Source organism: Haemaphysalis longicornis, unplaced genomic scaffold (genome assembly GCF_048455015.1).
Source record: "Haemaphysalis longicornis isolate Haplotype H1 unplaced genomic scaffold, Haemaphysalis longicornis Haplotype H1 scaffold_26, whole genome shotgun sequence".
Classification (NCBI taxonomy): Eukaryota; Metazoa; Arthropoda; class Arachnida; order Ixodida; family Ixodidae; genus Haemaphysalis; species Haemaphysalis longicornis.
In genome coordinates, this window is record NW_027526319.1 from 4,424,356 (window position 1) to 4,449,705 (window position 25,350).

Here is a 25,350-nt window from a genome sequence, read left to right on the forward strand (position 1 = left end):
AGGCAAATACGAGCTGGTAGCTAAAGCAGCAACAGTGTTCCAGGTACAGCGCGCACGTCCGCAAGACTCTCAGCGTCGTCGTCGTCTCTCTCTCAAGGCTGTGTACCAGCTTGGCAGTGGCGCATATCCCTGGAGGAGACGTTGGCCATAACTCAGCACCTGGATTGCCAATGTGCAAGAGCCCGTGACAATATTTAGAGCAACACGTATGCTCCTCCTATCGACGCAAGAGCAATATCGTCAGCATAGGCAAGAACACGCATATCGCATTGCTCTGATCGAAAGCCATTGGTCTTTGACTTTTAATAATGATCAAACAAAATGCTTCAATATAGACACAGAAAAGCAACGGCGACAAGGGGCAACCAAACCTGACGCACTGAGCCTTGAACCGGGATGGGTTTGCCGATTGTTTTGCTTGCAATAAGCGCAGTCACGCACCCGGTAGAGTCCATGCGCACACCTTCAAAAATAGCGGATTCTACCTTAACATGTTCTAACACACCTAAAAGAAGTTTGTGCGCCACCTGATCAAACACCTTTGCCAGGTTGATTTTGAGCATTGCTACAGTACCCCGAATGGTGTCGCAACACATTAAAACGCCTCTAGCTGCGTGAACATTGGTTAGTATCGACCTCCCTTTTATTCCGCATGTTTTTTCGGCCCCACAATGTTTTCGTGACAGCCTGCAGGCGGGAAGCCAGGATTTTTATTGGAACTTTGTAGTCCACATCTGTGAGATTGATTGGGCGGTACCCTGATGAGTTTTGCTTCGTCGTCGGATTGCGGAATGAAAATCTTGTGCGACTCCAGGAATGGAGGCGGGAGCGCCCCTTCATGATATGACTGTATGTACACTTTACACAATACTGGACTAACGTCATCCTTGAACATTTTGTAGAAGACTGCGGTTATGCCATCGGGGCCCTTTCTCTTTCCGGGGTTCAGCTCATTGATAGATTTTCTCACCTCTCAGCAATATCCGTTGCGATATACTCTTACATTTCTTTGTCCAAGCTTTGCAATACGCATATTAACTCATCTTTAAATTTAGCCGCATCAACACAAAAAGGCGCGAACAAGTTTTCGTATTGATCACACAAGCTATGTCGAATGCTACCCTGGTCATTATGCACGACACTTTCATTCTCTATTACAGTTATCGCATTGCTGCGAGCGTACCTTTTTTGTGAGCTTAAAAATCTTTTGGTGGGCGGTTCGCCGAGAAAAATATGTAGGCTCTTCTCGTGCGTACAGGCGCACCGCGATATCTTTTCTTATCAAGAGCTTCGAGCTGGGATTTGAAAATATAAATATCTTTTTTTCGCACGGTTTTTTTACCACTACATCCAGGGTACTTCATAACAAACCTTTAATTTGCCCTTCATCATGCTTTTTTGACGCACGATATCTCCAGCGCTATCCATTTAATTTCTTCTTTAAAATGTTCCTGTTTAAGAATGTAGTCTGTGTCATTTGCCCTTCGAAAATACTTTTACCGCATGCTTCAACCGCTGCGAAAAAAGCTGCATATTGGAGTAAACTATTATTCGCCTTCCGCAGACCCCCCCCCCCCCAAGAAAAAAACCGTCGTTAGCAAACGTACCAATTGTTCATGACACCAAACAGCGGCCACTAAAGGAAACGTGGTTCACTCGATACGCGTCACATTCGGGTCACAAACATGATGATACGCCCTGTCTAGGCGCACTTGACTACTGCGCTGGAATTGCGTATATCAAGCTGAGCCCGCCGTGCTGATGCTATCACCCATGTCTTCCAACGCAAAGTCGACGACAATATCGTTTATAGCTACAGTATTCGCGTCTCTGAAGCTTGACGAGCTGCTCTTATCACGTGCGCAGCACTCGCAGTTAAAATGGCCCAGCGGAACTAAATGCCACTGAATGTTGTCGCACCATGTTCGTAACTCTTCAAAAATACTTTCGTTCGGCAGCCTTAGTTGGCGCATAAACAAGAATAACACGCCATTCGTGTAAACACAACTCGAAGTCGCAGACAACAAACAGCCCCGATTCCGACGCGATGACGGTAGTTAAATACGTCGCTAAACCACGCCTTAAAAAATGTGCGCATCCCGGTGCCAGCTTCACAGGTGACACCTTGACAGTGGTTAGTGCAGCGGCGTATATCATTCCTGATGCCCAGGTTTTCTGGGCAGCACGGCTGGATCATGTGGTGTCCTCCACCGAATCCGAGTGCAGTGTCCTTCGCGGCTGCTTTGAGAACACTTAAGTCGTATAAGCCACAGGAAGTTGTAATTCTGACTGACTCAAAAGCAGTACTAACCTTTTGCAGCGTGGGATCCCGACGAAAAACGACTGTCAGCGTTCCTTACGGCTTGTGCAAAAACTTAGCAGCCAGAGTTTAAATGTGCGGTTTCAATGGATCCCATCCCATGTTGGCGTCAAGGGTAATGACACCGCTCATCAGATGGCACGGAGTCCGCTACAATTTGCACCGACAGTTAAAGTTTCCCCCAATCACCGGAACGACTTCAGGCGAACAGTGGCCGAACATTTCAAGTCTCTGGGAAATCCCTCTCACCAGCCTTGCGTCACAAAGGGCCTTACAAGATCGGCCGCAACATTGCTGTACCGCATCCGAATGGTCTCCGCGAAGACCACAGCATGGGTATTCAAGGTGGGGATCGTGCGACCGCCTCTGTGTTCATCATGTGCAGTGATAGGGGATGTACACCACTAGGTAATGTGTTGCAAAGAGCATGATGTCCAGCGGACTGCAATGCTCTCAGCGATTGGAAAGCTGGCAGCCCCACACAGCACTCTGGACCACATCGTCTTTCCAAGGGGACATTAGACGCTGCGAAGAGACGTGTCACGCCTTCTCCTAAGCTTCCTTGAGGAGACGGAGCTGGCAAACGTGTGGTAAAAGGACACTACCTTTGGCTAATTAGGAGGAGCTTGGGCGGAGCAATTGCCGGCATATCCAGCCAGGCTAACACGGTCTGATCCCACAACCACCACCACCACAACTACAGTGGAGTGGAAAACGTTTTTTAGGGGCGAAGCTCCTTAAGTCATGGGTCTGTCCATCCCTTGTGTCTCGTGGTACGTGACCGCCGCATGCTTTCGGAGATGTCGCAAAGTGGGCCGCGTTGCACGCCCAAGAACCGGCTGCAACCGGCAGCGCAAACTCGGCACCGGGAGCGCGAACGTGTCTGTGTTCGCCAACGGAGGCGCCAGCGCACGTGCACTGCGAGGGGGAGATCACGCCACGAACGCAGGCAGTCGTTCTCGGAGATCGAACGAGACGCAAGGACCTTTGCCCGTTTCCTCTCGTCTTGTTCGGGCACAAGTTCGCCCTAAATAAAAGTTCTTTCTTTACCGTTGTGTCCCATCCCACGTGACAAATTGTGGTGGAGGTGCGGGGTCTTTCACCAGGTCTGGGCCTGGGAGCATTGACTCCGAAAATAAAAGTTGATTTGTACAATGTACGCACACAGTCTTACGTCTTTCTTAATGATGTAATGGGCGAACTTTCACGGGAGAGTTACGGTTACCGATGATCTCCCCCTCTCGAGCTTCGCCCCACTTATCATCATTCATTCCGTGGATATGGCATGATTTTTTTATTACCGCATTGAGACAGCCTCCCAAATTTTTAATAATAAAGCGGGAGCGACGACTGATCGGCATGTCGGCGCTGTTGCGACCGGGTGGGGGCACCTGATCCGTTCTCCGTGGCCTCCAACATACGATGGGTAGCGTGTATGGTGCGAGCGGCCAGCCGGTGTTGCAGCCGTGAAGAAGTCCAGAGCAGTAGGATAACGTAACTGTTTACTTCATAGCGAGAGGTGAGCCGAAGCCAAAAAGCATACAATGCCCCGACGGGCGAGGTTACAATACAGGACACGAGCAGAGCGACCGCATGGATTCGCTGCTCAGACAGGAATGAATATCAGCGTTCGTGCTGCTTCTTTTATACCCAAAAAACGCCCCCAAGAGTAACACGCCACGAACATCCCAAACACACACACGTTTCCATAGTTCGCGAGTCATGGCTTCGCCCCTCGTGGCGTCCGAGAGAGGGGAGAGAGTGTCCTTGAAAGGTGCCGGGGTCGCTCTATCAACTCTGATCGCGCCGATAGCGAAACGTCTGAGCCGGGGATATCAGGGCGGGAATCACTGACGAGCAGGTGCCTGAAGGGTGTGGCGCTAGCAGCCGCCGGAGGCAAATTGCAAAGCGAGGTGACTGACCCGGCATGGCGAGACCGGAAGTACGATTCACCGACACGCGGGCGCACATGGTCGATTCCCACATGGTCGCTGATGCGGGAAAACACGTGTTGCTGGCCGATTCGTAACAGCGCCTTATCACGGCGTTAACCTGCATAATAGGCGAGGGTACGCGCACGCGAATGGAACTATCTGCTGTTGGAGCGTCGTCTGCTCCGCTGTTCTTCTCAGGGCAACACACCGCTGTTTTTCTTATCTTGCAAGGCCGTTTTGCTACCGCCAAAGGTAGCTGTGCAGCGTGGGGCACAAAGTAATTCAGATGCAGTGGCAGGAGGTGTGGCACTCTCAAGGAAACAGCGTAGCAGACGACACTCATGCAGCAGATGGCCGTGTGCGCATGCGCGTACTCTCGCCTATTTCACTGCTGAACACCGGATAAGGCGCTGACATGCCGGTCGGTCGTCACTCACGCTATATTATTAAACATTTGGGAGGCTGTACTCCAAGTCGCCCTTCCGCAAACAGCCCACACTTCACTCATCTGATACGTCCCCAATGCAACAACATAGGGAGCAGCGCAGACGAGTCGAAGTACCACGAAAATCTTCCGTGCGATAAGGTCGCGCACGCATATCCGCGTGAAGAAACACCATGTTCAAAACGGACTGTCCTGTAGGAAACTGCGGCAAAAGAACTTGATACTCTTCGTCGTGCTGGACCAAAATCCTCTTACCGCTGCCCTAAGGGCCCTCCAAACCCGCTTTTTGGGCGGAGCATGACATTCTGCGTGCACGCGCTAGCGCCAACCTGAAACAGAATCCCCCTTAGCTGCGCCCACACGAGGGGACACGAAGACAGACGGTAGGCTTAACGAGCCCAGAGGTGGGTCTACAAGCCGCGCTCATTCGAAACCTTCGCGTGAAGTGCAAACCGCATAAAGTATGATAACGGCGTTCACATGGTTTGGATAACCGCCGAAGGGAACAGCGCCTGGGGAGGCCAGGATGGGGAGGGCGCTCTTTGGCGGTCGCGCATGAAACAAGACGGGGAGGCAGTGAGAGAGATGACTCCAAAAGTACGCGTGCTGCCGCCCTACGTTGCCGCCTTCGCCGGATGCTCCTCTCCGTTTTCTTTCTTCCGTCGCGGCTGCGTTCGGTCGGCTTTTGTTTCACTCACTGATGAGCCACGTGTGTCAATTCAAGTGACGTCGCATGGGTAATTGTTGCGGGTCTTGTTTACAGCTTCGCAGTCCAACCAGCTTTAAAGCGTGAATTGGGGCCAAATTGTTTTAGCCTCCTAATTTATCCAATGATATTCCTTTACAGAAAAAGCCCCGAACAAATGCCCATCACATTCTCACGATTTTGTTTCAGCACAAACGTAAAAGTTGGATAGGGTTCTAGAAATCACGTAGCTAGTGAAGGAAACACGGAAAGGGTGTGATATCGTCGCCGAAATTGCTGGGCCCCAAGGTTTTCAAAGATCGAGAGTACATTTCTGTTATTCGAGCGACAAGTGGCGCACTATGCCCCAGCTTGCCTTGCGCCAGAAAATCCAGCCATCATAATCATACGTTCCTGTCATTCCGTGCGAACTAAACACAGGTCAATCTTTACACTGCTCCTGAAGTGGGGGAATTTTTTCCGGTTAGACTAAGATCTACAAATTTTTCGCGAGATATATACTTTCGTGTGCGTATCGACTACTTGATTCAGCCATTGGGGGAGAGGGGGGAGCTAGGGGGGGGGGGTATGGAGTTTTACTACAAAGGCACGAATTGTTCCTTCCAGAAATTTTTGATCACGTCACAGGCCAATTCATATTATATCAAACGGGATTTCGCTTCTAAATCGAACGTGCATCATCACGACAAACTAATCCTGAGGTTTGTTCCAAACAATGCGACATCCGACGATTCTGGGTTTAGTTGCAACTTGCACGCTCTCAAGTTTTCTCGTATCTCTTACACACCTGGGTATACTGCCACACCCGGAGTTCGACGGGTGCTCTGGCCTTGCAACATTCAGAATAACCGAGAACCTGGAAGCGCTGCGGGGTTTTCTTGAATATTCGTGCAGGTAAATTGCGCTCCGATTTTTAGGTTGATAATTCTGCACGTGTCTGCGTCTAATATCAAAGTGCGTGTGTACAATTTGTGTACCACGCGTTCACACTACGCGTTATGAGTCTGTCCTTATTTGTTATTATACATAATAACCTCAAAACGGCGTTCAAAGCTTTGTTTATTTTTTAGTACGCACGAATTTCTCATACCTGCAGCGAGTGACGTAATGGCAAAGGGAGCTTGAGACCTCGTGCCCTAACCATTTTCATCTTTCTCTGCTGCAGGTTCGATGCTGGAATCACCGCAATGGCTGCAATGTCGCCACGACTGCTGCGGACATTTCCAGACACTTTCACTATGAGTGCGGGCACCACTCGGCAAGGTGTCCCAAATGCTCTGCGGAAATTCTTGCCAACGACGTATGCGCACATCTGGAATCTCGCTGTGACGCCTCGAGGGAACCCAGTACAGCTGCCGTTCATGCGAGAACAAACGCTTCCGAAGACGAAGAAAATCTCAGTGCGACAAGGTCCGACCTCTCCAATGGCTTTCAGCGAATACACAACGCCGTCTCAACGGCCATGTCGTCGATTCAAGCCGAGCTGAGAAAACTAGGCCGCAATATGGAAATCGCCGTCACGGCTACGACTCCTCGGAACGAAGAAGCGGATGAGAGAAGCTTTCAAACAAGGTTACTCCAAGAAAGTCTAAGCCAAATGAGCATTCACGAGGCCAAGCTAAAAGATCAGCTTGACGAGTTCACGCAGAATGCGTATGCTAAACAGGAGACGTTTTATAACAGCTTTGTGGAAAAAATTGAGGCCTTCAAGCAAAGTATAACCGACACGATTTCCTCAATAGACCAGAGTGAGCTCGCTACACAGTTCGCTGCTTTCAGGGAAGCAATGGGAGACCGACAGCGGGAAACTAACGCCGAGTTGGATCGACTTAGACTCGCTATTGATCGGCAATACGATCGAATGAGTGAACTTCTTCGGGGTACCGATCTCACTCAAGAAGCACGGACGCGAAACTCTGCAGAATCTGCAGAGGCACACATCGATAGCTTGGCGCCGGAAACGTCCAAGATTGCTTGGGCGCAAAGCAGCTCAGCTGAAGATCGCCGGAAGGCGTTGGATCTCCTGCCTTCGATCATTCCAGCTGACACAACGCAGACGTGGGCGGTTGGGGAATATCGGTCGCTAAGGCAAAGAGCAGAATCCGAACGCTACTCCAGCATTATGCTGGAGCCGGTGCACCTGAGAGGCTACTGCGTGTCTGCAGGCGTTTGTTTTGTTAGTGTCGGTAAAGTCATTTTGCAATTTGGACTCCACAAAGGGAAACTGGATCGCTATCTCGAGTGGCCGTTCAATCTCCAAATCAGGTTGAGCATCCTTCACCCAGAGGCAAACCAGAAACTGGAGTACTGCATGACACCAAGTAGAATGTCATATCATAATGACAGGTTTCCACGACTGCTAGAAATCAGCAAAAGTTGCATGACAGCTTGGAGCCCCTGTTTCAACACAGCAGAACTGGAGGAATGGGGCTTCACCACGGACGGCCGAATGCTCATCAGGTGAGGCCTCTCCCACCTTGAGTGAATTCTCCACTTCACTCACTGTTCGCTGACTCATTGGCACATCCAGAGAGATGCAAGTGCCTTTTTTTCTTAGTCTATTCTTAGTTTATATACTGTTGCAATTTCACTTAGATGGGGTGGTTTTTTCCGGAGGAGGGCTAACGAGTAATGCTTACAAGCGCGCGCATATTAAAAGCAATACTCATAACTCTCCAAAAAGCCCATTTTAGCGGAAGCACAGACTTCCCCTCTGAACATTAATGTCGAAACAAATCCCTCCTACAAGCACGATTGCGTTCTCTTCTGGTATAAAAATATCTAGAATGATGTAAGCAGTAAGGGTGCGACTAAAATTTTTAAATTTCCTGCATCAGTACTTCTCACAAAAAAACTTTGTATTCCCCGTTGTAAAAAAAAACGCATATACATTTTATGGTCAAACGATATTGAGCCTGCAAATTCTCTTCAGTTGGGGTATACTGATAATTACGACCATCTTACGCAGGCACGTTGCAAATTTGTCCGTTTCGGCAAGATATAAAGCGTCGTAGAATGTTAGAAGCGTCTTAGAATATAAAGCGTCGTTGAGCGTCGTAGAAAACTTGCAAAACAATTTTTCCGCTCTCGTTCGACGTGCCATAATATTGTGGAGTTCTTTTAGTGTCTAAATTATAAATATTTGGGCCTCTTTTCTACCCCCAAAAGCATTCAGTACGAAACCACTAATTACGAAATGTCCTAAAAGAAATAATGACCTACATTACCGCGATAATAGCGATTTAACATGTTAGTCAATTAGGTATTTTTCGGCAAATGCTGCTCTTAGACGGTTTTTCGCTTCAACACTTATTGTTTTCGTGTTTCCACGGTTTTATAAGTGTTTTATGTTTCAGTCTTCTTTTTTTACGAGAGATGCATACCATTTATGTGTTTTTCTTTAACATTTCTATTTCTTGTATTGCTGCGGTTTTGTATATTATATCCGACGAACAGCATCCATTTAAGCTGTTAATAAGGATACAATATGCTGGCTCCGGCAATTTTGCATTTTTGTTGTAAATCAGGGCGTGACATTGTTGGTACACACTCGCCAATTTCTTTCTTTGTTTTTGCGGGGACACTCAGTTATTTATTTTTGTATTGTGGACGAAGAAAATAATCACATTTTAGGTTTCGTTGCGGTTCACTGTCATACTTTCTTACAACGAAGCTGCTTATGCCTAGGTATCTATATATACGGTGTGTGAATAAATCATCGTAGACAGGAAATGTGTCGATCACAAGAGGTAGAGTTTTGTGTTGGATTTGTGAAGGGCTCAGTGTGACGTTTTTCCCCGTGTTTGCTGCGTCCTGCTTGGAGGTTTTCCGAAGCGACATTTTCGACGGGGTCTTGTTTCCGGTTAATACATAAATGGGGTGAAGGGTGTCGGGGGCATGCATACGCAGCTATCCATTGCGTACTCACCGGTGACACGCGCGGTCTGCTGGCGGCAGATTTAAACATGGATTTCTCCGGCTCCGTGCGACCAGCTGGCCGTCCCCGTCTTCGAGCTGCTTGAGTCGGTGTATCAGAATGAGATGCGTAGGACGCGGAAGGGAAATGACAGCTTCCTGTTCGTCTCTAGAATAAAACCTTCTGCTTCCAAGTTTCTTTCAGCCTATTAGCACAACGTACGCTCGATCGCCAATTAAACACAAGGCTGTTTTGTTTTCTGCGCTACTCAGGCGGCGCCTAGCTTAACTGGTCACCATCCTTCAAACAGTGGAAGGACAGTGAGTTTTAATGCGCAGCACTTTGGCGGTCGCTGGTGTGGTTTGGCGGCGACTACTGCGTAGTAACCGAACAAGCGAAGACAAAGAAAACGGCCGAAGAAAGAATGGCAAAAGTGTAAAGAGAAGGCAGTGCGATGAGCCCGTCCGAGACGCTCGTCTGAAGCGATGCTTAGTGAAAGTGTGAGGGGACCGAGTCAGATACGCTCCTCGTTGCGTGGCTCATCCGAACCACGTGATATGAGAGAGTTTTAGAATAACGTACGCAGCCGTACGCACACAGTTAGCGAACGTTATTTCTTTGCGTCGTTGTTCTGCGCATGCGCCGTACGTTAAGCCGCTCCTGCTTTTAGCGGAGGGAAGACGAGTCGATGCTATTTCAGCGAAATAGCGTGCGTACGTGTGCCGCTTGCGTTTCCAACATGGCGGCAAGTAGCGCGACAACCATCCGCGGTTCCGCTTTTCTGTGGACAGTAATTTGCTTCAGATGGACCAAGTTCCTTGTTCCTGTGTTTTTAAGCGCGGCGGGTGCTTAAGCACGTCGCCCTCACGGAGCTCTGTATCGTCTTGACATCGCTGACTGTCGGAACGAAGCTTTGTAGCCAGGCCAGCCGCCGAAGCGGTATGTCTGTGTGTGTGTGTGTGTGGGGGGGGGGGGGGGGGGTGTACGTGTGTGTGCGTATGTGTGTGTGGACGCGTTCGCGAGGACATATTTGTAATATGGACGAAATATTTGTAAGATAAAGTTCTCTTCATTTTTTTTAAAGCAGAGCTTTACTACTTTCGTCCAGCTGTTTCGTGGAGTATGCGCAAGTTGACGTTTTGACAGGAGACACGCCTCCGGCGACGCACCCCTCGAAGCGCATCGCCTGATTCGCCGGGCCCGCTGTCGGTGCTGCGCACAATGCCATGATGAGTCGTTCTGCTCACATAGGTGCGGCGGCCGTGACAGGAGCTGCCGCTCAGCTGATCGGCAGCCGACCTAACCCGCAGCCTCCAACGCATGCACCGCAGGGTCGTCACGGGCTATGTGACACGCGTATGTGACTCACGTGGCCGAACGGCTCTGAGCCGAGGTGGGCAATACAGCTACATCAAAGGTTAGCCAAGCGAAACCAAGACTCAACCCGACTAAGCCATGTTTTTGCTTTGGGTATCCAAGGTTAGCTTGGAGGACAGTGACACGTGCCCACACAAGTGGAAGTTGGCTGGAGCTCCTCTGTCGCAATGTTGCTTTCGTAACTTTTGTCGCGTACCCGCCGCGGTGGCTCAGTGGCTAAGGCGTTGCGCTGCTCAGCACGAGGTCGCGGGTTCAATTCCCCGCCGCGGCGGCCGCTTTTCTGATGGAGGCGAAAAGCAAAAACGCCCGTGTTTACGAGATTTCCGCGCACGTTAAAGATCCCCAGGCGGTCAAAATTAATCCGAAGCCCTCCACTATGGCGCGCCTCATTGCCTGCGTTGCGTCGGCGCGTTAAACCCTACAATCAATCAACTTTTGTCGCGCGTGGTAGAAGATCTGCGAAATGACGCAGAAGCACCGCCTATTGTAGAAACACCATCCCGGTGTTTGTTATGAACTTTGTGGTTGTTATGGCTGGTTGTTACAGCCGGTTGTTGTTAGGGCAAAGTTTATATTCCCCAGCCAAAACTTGTAAAGCGTCTGGGAACCACCGCTCTTAACGGCTATATGGAAAGGCTGACTCATTTTGTCTGTACGACACGCGCAATACGCGTTGACACAAGAGACATGATTTACAATAAGCATGGCGAAGTAGATTGGTGTGAACTGCCCAACGATTCCCGACAGCCTTCCGTTGCGGCCTGACAAAGTCACCCTTTGCCGGTGTTCTCGGAAGAAAATCTTTTCGTTTGAGAATGGCGATCCAGAGCAGGCAGGCTTCAGTGTCGCGCTCACAGTGCGGAAAGTGGTGCATTGGAAAAGGCCCCACACACGGACACACTTTCTGAAGTTGCTGCCAGGAATACTCGCATGGCGATTCATCTCGGGCCTTCAGGTCCCTATCGCCGTTGGCACGTCCGTCCACGTCAAGAGTTTTCCACAGTGACTCTCATTCTTTCTAACTGCGCACGTCGCTGAGCACCATGGCAGGCTACGGAAGAAACCGAAACAGCGCTGTGCTTAAGGAAAGTAATGGTGAGGGCTGTGCTAGCGTCACCTGTTGAAGGTCATTTTACCTGCTCGCTTTAAACAGTCTGTGTGACTAGTGTTCAGCAAGTAGGTCGGCTCGGGCATTCACCCGGATGCGTACAACATTTGAGTGCTCCTGTTCTCAAAGCGAAACATACTGACGAACACTAAACGTTAACAAGGCCTACCTCCTGGACTGAGCTCTCCTGTGTTAAAATTTCTGTTGGCTGAGAATTGTGTTTTTCAAAAAGCGCATGGCCAGCAAAACTTCCCGCATACGTTTTTTTTTAGATTTTTGTGAGTCAGTCTTCAAAGGAAAACTTTGGTGGGCGCCACTAATCTCGTTTCCCCATTGACTATTTTTCATATCACATAATTTAGTGTTTTAAAGTGATAGGGGGAGAATAAATGCTTTTGCAATTTCGACAATTTTCTGCGTTATTTGCCAAATTTCCTTGCAGCTACTGGTAACATGCTATATTCTACAGATTTAGGCCGACTGGACTTCACAATTTGACTCCTTTTAACGACATTGAATTAGCAATTAGACGCGTAAAAACTCCGTACAGAGTCAATATTAGGGACCTCAATGCAAAAATAGGGGCACAACAGACAGGCGAGCATGCGGTAGGGAAACGTGGTCTGTTTAAGAAAAAAACGCGGAGACACGCTGGTTTCCTTTGCCGAGATTTGCTGGCTTCCTTTCCTTGCTGGTTTGCTGGTTTCCTTTGCTCGTTTCCTTTGCATTAGCAATACGTTCTTCCCAAAAAGACTGAATAGAAAATGCACTTGTAAAGGTTCGAATGGTGAAACTAAAAATGAAATTGACTTCATTTTTACTGGCAATCCCCGCATGATTCACGACGTACAGGTGATTGGCCGGATTAAAACAAGTGATCACAGAATGGTCGGCAGTCGCATCAGTCTCGATTTAAGAAGGGAAAGACTAAGGATGCTAAAACTGACGGCGCCTAACCTGCCCTCCCTGGGGCGGAAAGTGAACGAATTTTCATTGTTACGTGAAAACTAATTCTTTGTATTTTCTAATGAAAACAATGATGTGAACTCTCTAAATTATCATTTTATACAAGCGGTCATGGAGTCAGCACCAGCCGTAGGCGAACCACAGCCCGCATTCGAATCCAAGTTATCACAGAAAACGAAAGACCTTATTGGTCAGCGCCAGAAAATGTTAGGCCGGCTTCCGCGAGACCAAATTGAAATGGCAGAGCTCTCCAAATTGATCAACAACATCAAGACTGCTGTCATCCGTGCTTTCAGTTTTGCAAAATTTGAACCAACATTAAAATACGGAGGCAGTTTGAAAGCGACTAGACGGAAGCTCACTATTGGCAAAAATAAAATGTGGGCACTCCGGGATGCCTGTGGTCACATAACAAACAATATCGATGATATACTAAAAATAGCCAAGGAAATTTACAGAAACCTTTGCGCTTCTACCCCTGCCTCATACTCACGTTTAATAGTGTGGAACCCGAACCGCCGGTTTCAACACATGAGGTAGCCACGGCTCCCCAAGCAATGAAGAAAGGCAACGCTGCATGAGATGAATGAACTACGTCTGATGAATTGTGCCTCGGAGGCTACGCTGAGCTAACGAAGCTTGCAGCCCTATTCTCGCAGTGCTTGAGCTCGTTAAGGGTGCCAAAGGAAGGGAAAAAAGCAATTCATTTCTCCTACATAAGAAAGGTCATGCCAAAGAGCTTAAAAATTACAGGCCCACCAGCTTCCTCTCCACAACCTACTAATTATTTACCAAGATAATTCTTATTCGCATCTGTGCCACTTATGACTTTCAACATCCACGAGAACAGGCCGGTTTCAGGAAGGGCTTCTCAACTTTAGATCTTGTTCACGCTATCAACCAGGTAATCGAAAAGCGCTCAGAGTATAATAAACCGCTTTATGAGGCATTCATAGATTATGAAAAGTCATTTCTGTTAGGGCGCACTACAGCAATAATCAACACGTTACGTGATCACGGCGTCCACGGGGCATACATTGCGCTATTCAAAGGTATACTAGACGGATGTACGGGAACTCTACGGCTCCATCACGGAACTTGTAAATTTTCTATACTAAAGGGGTTCGCCAAGGGGACACAATATTGCCACAATTAATTACAGCCTGTGTGGAGGGTGGGTTCAGAAATCTGAGGTGAAGTAAAACCGGAGGGCGCATCAATGGGGAATCTGTCAGCAATCGAAGGTTTGCAGACGTAATAGTGTTGTTCAGTCACAGGAGGCAAGATTTGCAGCGCATGCTTTACCAGATGTAATCGGCAGGTATGCTTGCAGGCTTAAAATAGGAGGAGGAGGAGAAAATCGAAAGGAAAGGCCGAGAAGTTGTCCAGGCTTAGAGCCCGGATTGCTACTCGGCACTGGGGAAGGGGTGTTCAGGGGATAAAAGAGATGGTAGGCGAAAAAGGGGGGATAGGAGCGGGGTCGCGCACACACTTTAGTCCCTTCGTGTGCACTAGATTCTCTCAGCTAAACCTGTGTCCTTCATAAAACGCAGAAGGGCTTTTGTTGCCTTCTGCGAAGTCGATAGTAGGGGAATTTGCCCTAGAATAGTCTCTAGCTTGAACTGTTGATTGTCCAATCTGAGCTCGGCTGCCAAAACGCGTCTTTGCGATGAATACTCGGGGCAACAACAAAGCACATGGTCGATTGTCTCTTCAACCTCGCAGGCGTCGCAGTGGGCACTACTGGCCATCCCGATGAGGAAGGAGTAGGCTTTCGTGAAGGCCACTCCCAATTACAGCCTACAAAGTAAAGTAGACTGTGATCGAGTCAGCCCACACGGAAGACTACGCTGGAGTAGAGGGTCCTGGTTGTATTCCGGTGTATTCCATTGAGTAATGGAGGTCCTCCGCGCGAACTGACGAAGCAGCCTAGCGGCATCAGTCCTTGCAAGCGGAAGCAAGATGGTCCTTTCACTGTCATGGCCTGTCCGGGCAGCTGCATCAGCCGAGACATTGCCGGTGATTCCACAGTGACTTGGCAGCCACTGAAATACAATATTATGGCTCTTTATGACAGCCTGGTGAAATAATTCCCGAATTTCTGTCACTAGTTGGTGCAGAGGACCATAGCGCAGGGCTGCTCGGAAGCTTTGCAGGGCGCCTTTGGAGTCGGTAAAAATGGACCATTTTTGGGGAGAAGCTTCCATGATGTATTGAAGAGCTTCACGGATGGCTGCAAGTTCAGTAGCCGTCGAGCTCGTCCCATTGGCGACACGGAATCGACGAAAAATGGTAATGCAGAATGAGCACGTCAAGGTACATCACTTCCAGGGGGGCAATAAAGTCTTGGAAACAATCACCGAATACGTATATTTTTGGCAAGTGAAAGCTGCTGATTCAAACCATGAACGGGGAATTACACGCAGAATAAGCATGGGGTGGGCTGCGTTTGGTAATAACTCCGATATCCTGACTGGTAAACTACCTATGTCACTCAAAAAGCTTCCATTTAATCCATCCGTTCTTCCAGCAATGACTTACGGGGCAGAAACCTTGGTTCTCACCAAACGCCTTCGAAATAAACTTCTAGTGGCACAACGGGGCATGGAATGCCGAATGCTAGGGGTCACGTTGAGGGACAGAAAAACAGCCGCATGGATTAGAGAACGGACCAAGGTGGAGGACAATCTAGTTCAAATCAAGCGGAGGAAATGGGCATGGGCTGGTAACGTGACGCGAATGATTGACAACGGGTGGACCATCCGTTTGGCAGAGTTGCTGCCCATAGACCTTACTTGCAATAGGGTTCGACCGAGAACTCCTTCGCGAGATAAGCCGCAAAAATTTGGGGGGAAAACATGGACTCAGCTAGCACTCGATAGGCTTGGCTGGAAATCTTGAAATCTTTGGGAGAGGCTTTCGTGTTGCAGTGGACACAAACAGGTTTATGATGATGATGATTGTGATGAATAACTGTTGCAATATCACATTACCCGAACCTGGTAAAATTTTTATTGCCCGCTCTTCGTCGTCAAAAATCAGAGAATTTGTGTAGACCATTTGCACAGTGTTCATTTCTGGTGACCGTCGCAAACTATGGAGTTATATGAAGCGCACGTAAGGGTTTTCGAAATTCAATTGATAGCACCAATATGATCAGCCCTTGTAGTATAAGCATTTTCTTAATTTCATGTTATTTGCCGACTGAAAGCAAGACCACTGTGTTTCTGACTTTCATATTCAAATAACACGTAAATAAAGAGCCGGCAGCTCTACACACCCTACGCCATTTCGTCCCCCTAACCTAAAAATATTATCTGCTTAAGAACAGGGACATCTTTCGGTAGAAAAAATCCCAGGTCGCGAAATTATTTCTTCTGCGTTGCGAATTGCAAACCGTTATTGTCTATTTCAGCCGTTCTGAGTGACCCTTCGAGTTTTTGTTCGCAGCAATAGTGGCTGTAGCGCCGCTGGGTGAAGTCCACGGTGCGCGTGCTTGTTGCGCCGCCGTAAACTCCAGCCGCAGCCAAAGCAGTTAGCATGGAATTTCATACTGATACATAATGACAGAAGAGAACTCGGAGTGGGATTTCTAGTCAATAAAAGCATAGCTGGCAACATAGACGAATACTATAGCATTAACGAAAGGGCAGCAGGTCTTGTAATTTGGCTCAATAAGAGGTACAAGCTCAAGGTGGTGCAGGGCTACGCGCCCACATCCAGCCACGACGACCAAGTAGTGGAACGCTTCTATGAAGATGTGGAATCGGCAATGGCCAAAGTAAAAACACAGTATACCGTAGTTATGGGGGACTTCAATGCTAAAGTAGGCAGGAATCAGGCTGGAGACAAGGCAGTTGGGAACTATGGCCTGGGCTGTAGAAATAGCAGGGGGGACCTACTAGTTGAGTTTGCAGAACGGAATAACCTACGCATAATGAATACCTTCTTCTGTAAACGGGAGAGTAGGAAGTGGACCTGGAGGAGCCCGAATGGGGAGCACAAAAATGAAATAGACTTCATATTATGCGATAACCCTGGCGTCGTGCAGGATGTGGAAGTGCTCGGAAGGGTAAGGTGTAGTGACCACCGTATGGTAAGATCTCGAATTAGGCTATATTTGAGGAGGGACCGCAACAAGCTAGTACGAAAGAAGCCGATAAATGAGCTAACAGTAAGACGTAAAGTAGAAGAATTCAGGATCGCGCTGCAGAACCGATATTCCGCCCTTAACGAGGAAGCCGAGCTTACGACACAGGAAGCCAGCGACAACCTTACACGCGTTCTCACGGAGTGTGCAGTAAAAGTCGGGAGCACTATGGCTAGACAGGATACTGGTAAACTTTCACAGGAGACGAAAGATCTAATCAGGAAACGGCAAACCATGAGAATCTCTACCGCAGCTGACCGAATAGAACTAGCCGAGCTCTCGAAGTTAATCAATAACCGTAAGACAGCTGACATACGGAAGTATAATATGGAGAGGATCGAATACGCTGTAAAGAACGGAGGTAGCCTGACAGCAGTGAAGAGACGTCTTGGCGTGGGGAAAAATCAGATGTATGCACTTAAAGATAAGCAAGGCAATGTCATCACAAATAGGGATAAAATAGTCACAGTGGCCGAGGAGTTCTATAGGGATCTGTACAGTAGCCGGGACATACAGGATAATGCCGAACGAGACAGCAGTTAAGAGGAGATAGACATCCCACCAGTAATGACCGAAGAAGTAAGGAAGGCCTTGAAAGAAATGAAAGGGGGCGAAGCACCTGGTCAGGATCAGATAACAGCAGACCTCTTGAAGGATGGCAGCGAAATTGTACTTGAAAAACAGGCAAACCTGTATACGCGATGCCTAATGACCGCAATGGTACCGGAATCTTGGAAGAACGCGAACATCATCCTAATCCATGAGAAAGGCGACATGAAGGACTTGAAAAATTACAGGCCGATCAGCTTACTGTCAGTCGTCTACAAGGTATTTACCAAGGTAATCGCTAACCGAATCTCTGCAACCTTAGATTTCAGTCAACCTAAAGAACAAGCAGGGTTCCGTAAAGGTTATTCAACAATGGACTATATTCACACGATCAATCAGGTGATAGAGAAGTGCGCTGAGTATACTGAACCCCTATATATAGCCTTCATAGATTATGAGAAAGCATTTGACTCGGTCCAAACCCTAGCAGTCATTCAGGCATTACTGAACCAGGGGGCAGATGAGCATTATGTAAGAATACTAGAGGATATCTACAATGGGTCTACAGCTACCATCATCCTCCATAGGGAGAGCAGTAAAATACCTATAAGGAAGGGTGTTAGACAAGGAGACACAATCTCTCCAATGTTATTCACAGCATGCCTACAAGAAGTATTCAGAACGTTGGATTGGGAACAGGTGGGAGTAAGGGTTAATGGAGAATACCTCAGTAACCTCACATTTGCTGATGACGTTGCCTTGCTAAGTAACTCGGGGGACGAATTGCAAAGCATGCTTTCCGCACTGGGCGAACAGAGTAGAACCGTGGGCCTGAAAATTAATATGCAGAAAACTAAAGTAATGATCAATAACCTCGGGACAGCACAGCAGTTTGAGATAGGTGGCGAGGCAGTAGAAGTGGTAAGCGAATATATCTACTTAGGCCAAGTTGTGACCCCAGATCCCAAACATGAGGCAGAGATAATTAGAAGGATCAGAATGGGGTGGGGTGCATATGGCAGACATTCTCAGATAATGAATAGTAGCCTACCATTGTCGCTGAAGAAGAAAGTGTATGACAGCTGCATCTTACCGGTACTCACCTACGGGGCAGAAACCTGGAGGCTCACTAAGAGGGTACAATTTAAATTGAGAACGACTGAGCGGGCAATGGAGCGGAAAATGATAGGTGTAACATTAAGGGACAAGAAGAGAGCGGAGTGGGTCAGAGAGCAAACTGGTGTTAAAGACATATTATTAGAAATTAAGAAGAAGAAATGGACGTGGGCAGGGCATGTAATGCGAAGGCAAGATAACCGCTGGTCATTAAGGGTAACAGAGTGAATCCCTAGAGAAGGCAAGCGTTGCAGGGGGCGGCAGAAAGTTAGGCGGGCAGATGAGATCAGGAAGTTTGCGGGGATAAATTGGTCACAGTTGGCACAGGACCGAGGTAATTGGAGAATAATGGGAGAGGCCTTTGCCCTGCAGTGGGCGTAGATAGGCTGGTGAGGATGATGATGATGATGATGATGATGATGATGACATAATGGAAGGAAATCTGTCCCGAGAGTCGCGTGCCGTGACGGCCCTTCATAGCAGCTGAAAGTGTTCCTTTTGTTCATGGCATGGCTTGCAACCTGGATTCTTGCGGCCCATGATGACAAAGGAATCACCGGAACATTAGCATCATTCCTTTCAGTTGAGGTTGCAGGAGGCTTTTCAATACTTCTGACCGAAAATCATTTTTATCTTTTCTTTTATATTCGTACGTGGCGGCAGTACGAAGGGGACAGGATACACGGTTGCTTATATTGTATTTACAAAGAGATGCAATGTATGGCAAGCGCCCAATGGAGCACGAGCATAGTGTCGGTTCCATGCACTGTTTCTAGATCTTTATTGGTGGGTACGCCTGCGCTATTCGGCACTGTCCACTTCTTTTGCTTCTTGGTACATTTTTCTGTCTCAAGCGATCGCCCTGATCGAGGACACAATATTTAGACATGTGCGGTGATGATGCAGGGAAAGAAAAAAACTCAGAAAATTCAAAGCACTACTCCACAAAAATTGACAATAATCTGGCTAAGTGTGAACATGGGGGACAATGTCAACAGGAAGCGACCAATTCTCTGTTCTTGTCGGCCGCCCAACCACATTTGAAGTCAAAACGGGCGTTTCGGCCCTTGTATAGAAAGTGACAGGGGGATTGTGGGGCTTCTGAAGACAACCTGGTAGGAGGGTCATAGTACTGCCTCGCGGATCGCATGGCGCCCGCCGGCCGCAGGTTTCCGACCGCTGCTTTAGGGAGTCGTGTGGCGATCCTCGAAAACTGTCACAAGTTCCGGACACCTAAGCCTATTCGCAATCGGGTAGCTCTTTGACATGCACGCTGTTTAATTAAGGGGTGTTCGGTGGTGGGTTGGTTCATGGAAGCGAAAACCCTAGTATTGGTAGATGTCACCGTGTCGACTGTGGAACCCCCTGGCCTACCTGCAGTCATTAGTGGCACATCCGAAATGAGTTCTCAAAAAAGCACCCGTGAAGTCCGTACAGATGGCTAAGCAGCGACGTCTCAACCTACAGCGGCTGGTGTTTACCCGTGTGTTACTCCGTATGGCAATTAAGTATTTTAAGTGCATAGAACTTTGGGTTCCCGCCTTTTCGTCGTAGCTTGTTCGCTGCCACTCTGTCTAGCCACCTCGGCAATCAGGTGGCGCAGCCCCCTAACGGACTCAAACAGAGCCCCATGACATAGCGGCGTAACGGATCCCAGCAAAGGCTTCGAAATCCAAGCCGTTTGTATAGTCATAACCGTTCGAAACTCCTGAACAGCTGGCGCTTATCGTACATATCTCCGTTGTTTAGCGCAAAGAAAACTACGGGTACATTTGAGGCAAAATCTGTGTGAAAAACCGTCAGCCCCTGTGTTCATTTACTTAGGAAGGGACGTTGACTTGTTTTTTACGGTAGTATCAGCGAAAAAAGTGTCCGCCAAAAATGACGTGTTCCAAACTGCGCAGCAAGGCTCCGTCACGTGCGAGATGAAAGCAACCACAAAAAGAACAGAACTCCCGCTAGAGATGTTCCTGGCATAGAATACGATATCACTGTGAAGGCGCGAAATTTGAATTGCATTGGAAAAAACCTCCGTTCAATTCATCCAGAGAATAGTGAGACAGCGAGAAGAGCGTGATGGGCGGTAGCAATGAGCGGATAACGCACCGCGCCCCTCCGGCGGATTAATCGGGGCTCTGCACTTCCGACCACTTCCACGCTGAGTATAACTGCTTTGATTTCTCAGTATGCGTTGCGTGTTTGCAACATTTTCTCTCGTTCCCGTTCCTGCTCGTGGTGTCGCAGATCAAAAGCTTGCCGCTCCTCTAAAGTACGCATGACGCATGGCCTCCCCGTTTCAGAGTTAGGTGCGGCCGGTGTTTGCCATTGCCAAGTTGACGCGGTTCGACCCGCACCGCCGGACGCCCCTTCCTACCGCTTATCGCTTCATATGTGCTTTGACGCTCTTCTCAGACGATCAAACGTGCCAGATGATCAAACAATGTCGCCTCTTTGAAAAGTCCGCATATGAACAGTTGCAGCATCCGTCGGAGAGGTTCCCCATGTGAAATCGTGCGTAGTCCATGGGCAAAACAAGGCGTCCACCGCCAAGCTAATTCCTAATGGCTGCACACGAAATAAGGCCCGAGCCTGTTTTACCCTCGGAACGACGCTTACCAAAAGGCGAAAAAGCGGCTTGAAGATAAAAATTGACTGAATAAATCGCCAAGCTTTTGTTTGGACGGGTAAGAAAATTTCAGAGTTTACGTGACTCTGGAAAATGCATTACAACCGCACCTAACGTAAGCAATGATATTCCATAACATCATAAACAAAGCAATATCCACAGGAGCGAATGTTGCAAGTCATATTTTTGCTGGGCGTTTCGGTTTTTTTTCAGCTCCAATGATAGCTAGTCCAAGTGTTGTTTCATGAATATTCTACCATCTGCATGTTTTTTTTTCTCTTTGCAGGCTGTCACTCGAAGATCTCCCGGCTGACGAGGAACCATGAAGACGGCCTTCAGAGACCGAAGCCGAGGACTCAAGCGCAAATCTTTTTGAAACATGGAAACCCCAGTTCGGTACGCTTAAGGGAAGAAATCTACTCGAAGCTAGAGATATAGATAGCGATTAAGAAGTGTCTGAAAATAATCAGTTCCGAAAAAGAAAACTTGGGTGGTTGGATGCACCAGGGTAAATACTAATTCCTCGAAAACCAACAGTTCCGTTTTTTGTGTTGTTTGCCTTACTTTTTACTTTTTTTTATTAGAAAGGGTGTGTGCGATAACAAAATAATTGCGTACTTCTTGTCTGTGTTGTTGTAACAATTTCAGGTGTGAACAACTTCGCTAATAGTGGTGACAGTTGGTCTGCGCGCAACTCTCGCCGGCCTTGAAAAATACAAGTTCATTTTCAGCATGCTCTCCTACTTTCCGCCTAAACTCGCCAGTTTCATTTCTCGTTGCGAAATTATGCAAATTTTTTATTAATAGCCCCTACAACCGTACACTATTCATTTTTATTCACGTTCCCTCCATCCCATCATTATTCAGGACGCATAAACACTGCCTCCCTGTGTGACATTGTGTTGGCGCTTTTTCGACCTCCACACAATTTCGCCACAAAAACACTCATACGTGTGACAGGCGGAGGACGTATTTTCGAAAACATTCCGTGTTCTCAATAATAATAGAAAGTTACAAAACTTTCCATGAAGTACGTGGTTCAAGCACTTCTGCGTTCTTTCAGCGCGCTAATAGTTGCTCGTCTAACAGAAACATTGCGCTGATGCCTTGGGACAACTCAATTAGCACTCTGGAATAAAGCACTATTTGTCATTTTTTTACTTCTTTTTTTCTCGATTTTTTTTTCATTTCACTTCTATGGCGCTGCGTTCCTCAGCGTTTTCACCCCACTCATTTGTAGCGTGAATGTAACTGCCACCCTCTATCTTTATCATAAATTAAATGAATGAGCGCGCACCTATTTTTTGAATTTCTTCGCGAGTTGTAAATAGAGTTCAGCGTTTTTGATGTGTTTAGCGAAATAAACGGCCCACTGTGCCAAAAAAAAACGGTGTCTGGCGTCCGTAGAAACAGCTCCTCCAAAACAATTCCATAGCACGCAACCGTCTGCATACTATGGGGAGTTCAATAGGTGGTGTAAACGCAGCCTTTGCGAGGACACCGGGTTGGGACACGGGGCTGGGGAATGGTCACGTTCATGTGAACCGGGCCTGGGGTGGGCGGACGCGATCAACGACCCTTCAGGTGATCACTTCACGAGAGCAGATGTGGTGTAGCTGCATACCTGGGATGAGGATGATTTCGCGACGTGCACAAATATTAGTAAACTCTCCATGACTAGTCTTTAAGGATACTAATGGACACGTTTAATGCGATGGAAAAATTAGCTGCTTAGTTTGCTCGCTCGGATTCGTTCTTCTGCTCTCTCCAATTTATGTTTTCATATCTATAGTTTTTATTTCTGTGGTTAAATTATCACTTTTATGCTGTAGATTAGTTTTCAGCGTTTTAATTATCGCTTTTGGTTCCTTAGCCTAGTAAAGTTATATTAGCTTACCGGCGATCGTAGTGCCACTTGCGGCATTCTGTCGCGGAACACAGGTGGACGTCGCTTTAGTGGGGAGCTTATTGCAGCGTTCAACTGCATTGTAGACACATGCATTTTAAATGCAGAGCATTTCTTTAACTCACGATGTCACCCGGCGTTATCGGCGTGCCTCGGCGTCCGCAAGAGCCGTTTCAGGTGCGCCCTCTCCCCCACTCCTCCTCTCCCGCATCACGCTACCCTCCTCGCTCTCAACAACAGGTCCGCACCCCTCTCCCTACACTATATAAGAAATACTTACCAGCGCCTGGTTTCGATCCCATGACCCTGCGGGCGGAACGCAAGGTACATGGTGCTCCACCCACTGCACCACAAAGCCGGCACAGAATGAAAGGCTACGAACGCGCCTTATATCCTTGACTCATTCAAACTACGTCAAGAAGCTGCTGATACAACGCATTCACTACCACCAACAGACTTGATTGACTGTAGGGTTTAACGCGCCGACGCAACGCAGGTGATGAGGCGCGCCGTAGTGGAGGGCTCCGGATTAATTTTGACCACCTGGGGATCTTTAAAGTGCGCCGAAATCTCGTACACACGGGCGTTTTTGCTTTTGGCCTCCATCAGAAAAGCGGCCGCCGTGGCCGGGAATCGAACCCGCGACCTCGTGCTCAGCAGCGCAACGCACTACCACCAACTCCCCAAACACTAAACGTTAACGCAATACACCGACCCCCTATGCGACGCATTTACTCGTGTCCCCCTCACGGGGAGATGGGCCCTTTTTCATTTATACGGGCTATATTTATTCTGCTTATCACACTGAGTGCCGCTGTCAAAGTTTTACATTTGAAACAGGTGAGAAGAAAGTGCCTGGGTGAGTCACGTTGTTCTGAAAATCAAAAGTGATCGTCCGAAGACAAATGCCGCTACGTTTTTATCGCGAAGCACGCGAGCAGACCGCACGGCCGTTCGGCGTGTGCACTCACTGCAGTCGGTGCACTCACTGCAGTCACCAACGCTGTCATATGTGAAGGAAATTGGTGTTTCTTGCTCAAAACCGAATTTTACGGAACAGACTTCGCGGACAATGATCGTTTTTAAAGGGACACTGAAGTGATTTGTAAACAATGCGGGATTACTACCGCAAATTGTAGTCTAGAGTCCATAGGCCATGTTTCGACCACTCTGAGTGCGTTTACGCGTATTTATTTAGTAAAAAAATCAATTAGCGAATGCGGTCCTCCTCTTTACATCCTCGCTCATTTTCTGTTGCGTTTTCCTATGACGTCAGGAGGAGATGACTTGGCGACTTGGCTTAACTGCGCTCGCCACCCTTCCGACAGAGTCAGTCGGGTCAGCATTTAGTCCGCCAGCCACCGACCAGTCGTCGCAATTCGTTCGCTCAGTTGAAACTAAGCCACGACACGTTTGTGAATGGAAGAATGTGCTTTTCTTTACTTGTACACTCTATCAAGCTCCAAGTCCATTTGGCTCCACACAAGCGCTGCACAAGCGCATATGCGCCGCTTTGCTGACTGGTACGCTATAGGAAAATCTGAGGCCACTTGAACGCAGGAGGAGAGTCAGCGAAGTCAACATAGATACTAAGAAAATAAAATAAACCGAAGCTTTTACCGTACAGCGTAAAACTAGGGAGCAGGAAGCAGGTTTGTGCCCTGGGAGAACAAGCACAGCGGTTAGCAGCACGACAACACATCTGCGAATGCTTTTCTATCTAAAAAATGCAATTGCTAGACGTGAGATATTGTGGAAATTCGGGGAACGCTTAGTGCACGAGCGCTATACAAAAAAAAATTAAATGAGCTGCTTGAAATGCTAAAAGTAAATAAAAGTGTAAACTGGTTACACATTATATACCATATATATCCAACGCTGGCAGCGCTGGCTCGTCACCGAGTGGTCTGCAGCGCTACGTATGCTGTTTTGCAAGTCACAAGTTCGAATCACCGAGGGTATCATCCTTTTTTTGTAAGTTGACTTCTTCGTTTTCAGCCCATGTTTTCTATACTGAGTTCACCATTTCTAGGCCGTAACGTTCACTGCTCCACGAACTAGTTCACAGAACGCGCCGGAGGCTGACCCTGACCATCTAGCGTGTTCTTGTTGCCGTGCTGTTTCCATAAGCACCGACTGCTTGCGGGAAGTGGGCACAGGCCAGAATCAGCAGACGCTTGGCCTGTTGTGCACACGCTTTTAAATGCGAATGCATTTCTTAGTCCGGGGTT

General features: G+C 48.0%; 1 protein-coding gene across 5 annotated transcripts in view; it reads left to right on the forward strand.

Moving 5' to 3' along the window:
* LOC144172816 (TNF receptor-associated factor 6-like) overlaps window positions 1-25,350 on the forward strand; it is a 334,329-nt gene that overhangs the window by 78,871 nt on the left and 230,108 nt on the right. The window contains exon 2 of one of the 5 annotated variants that reach the window (XR_013323115.1): window positions 21,500-22,586. The exons of the other annotated variants lie outside the window; for them this stretch is intronic. The gene's annotated coding sequence lies outside the window, so the exon portion shown is untranslated. Of the gene's footprint in view, window positions 1-21,499; window positions 22,587-25,350 lie in introns of those variants that run through there. 5 annotated transcript variants of the gene reach the window in all.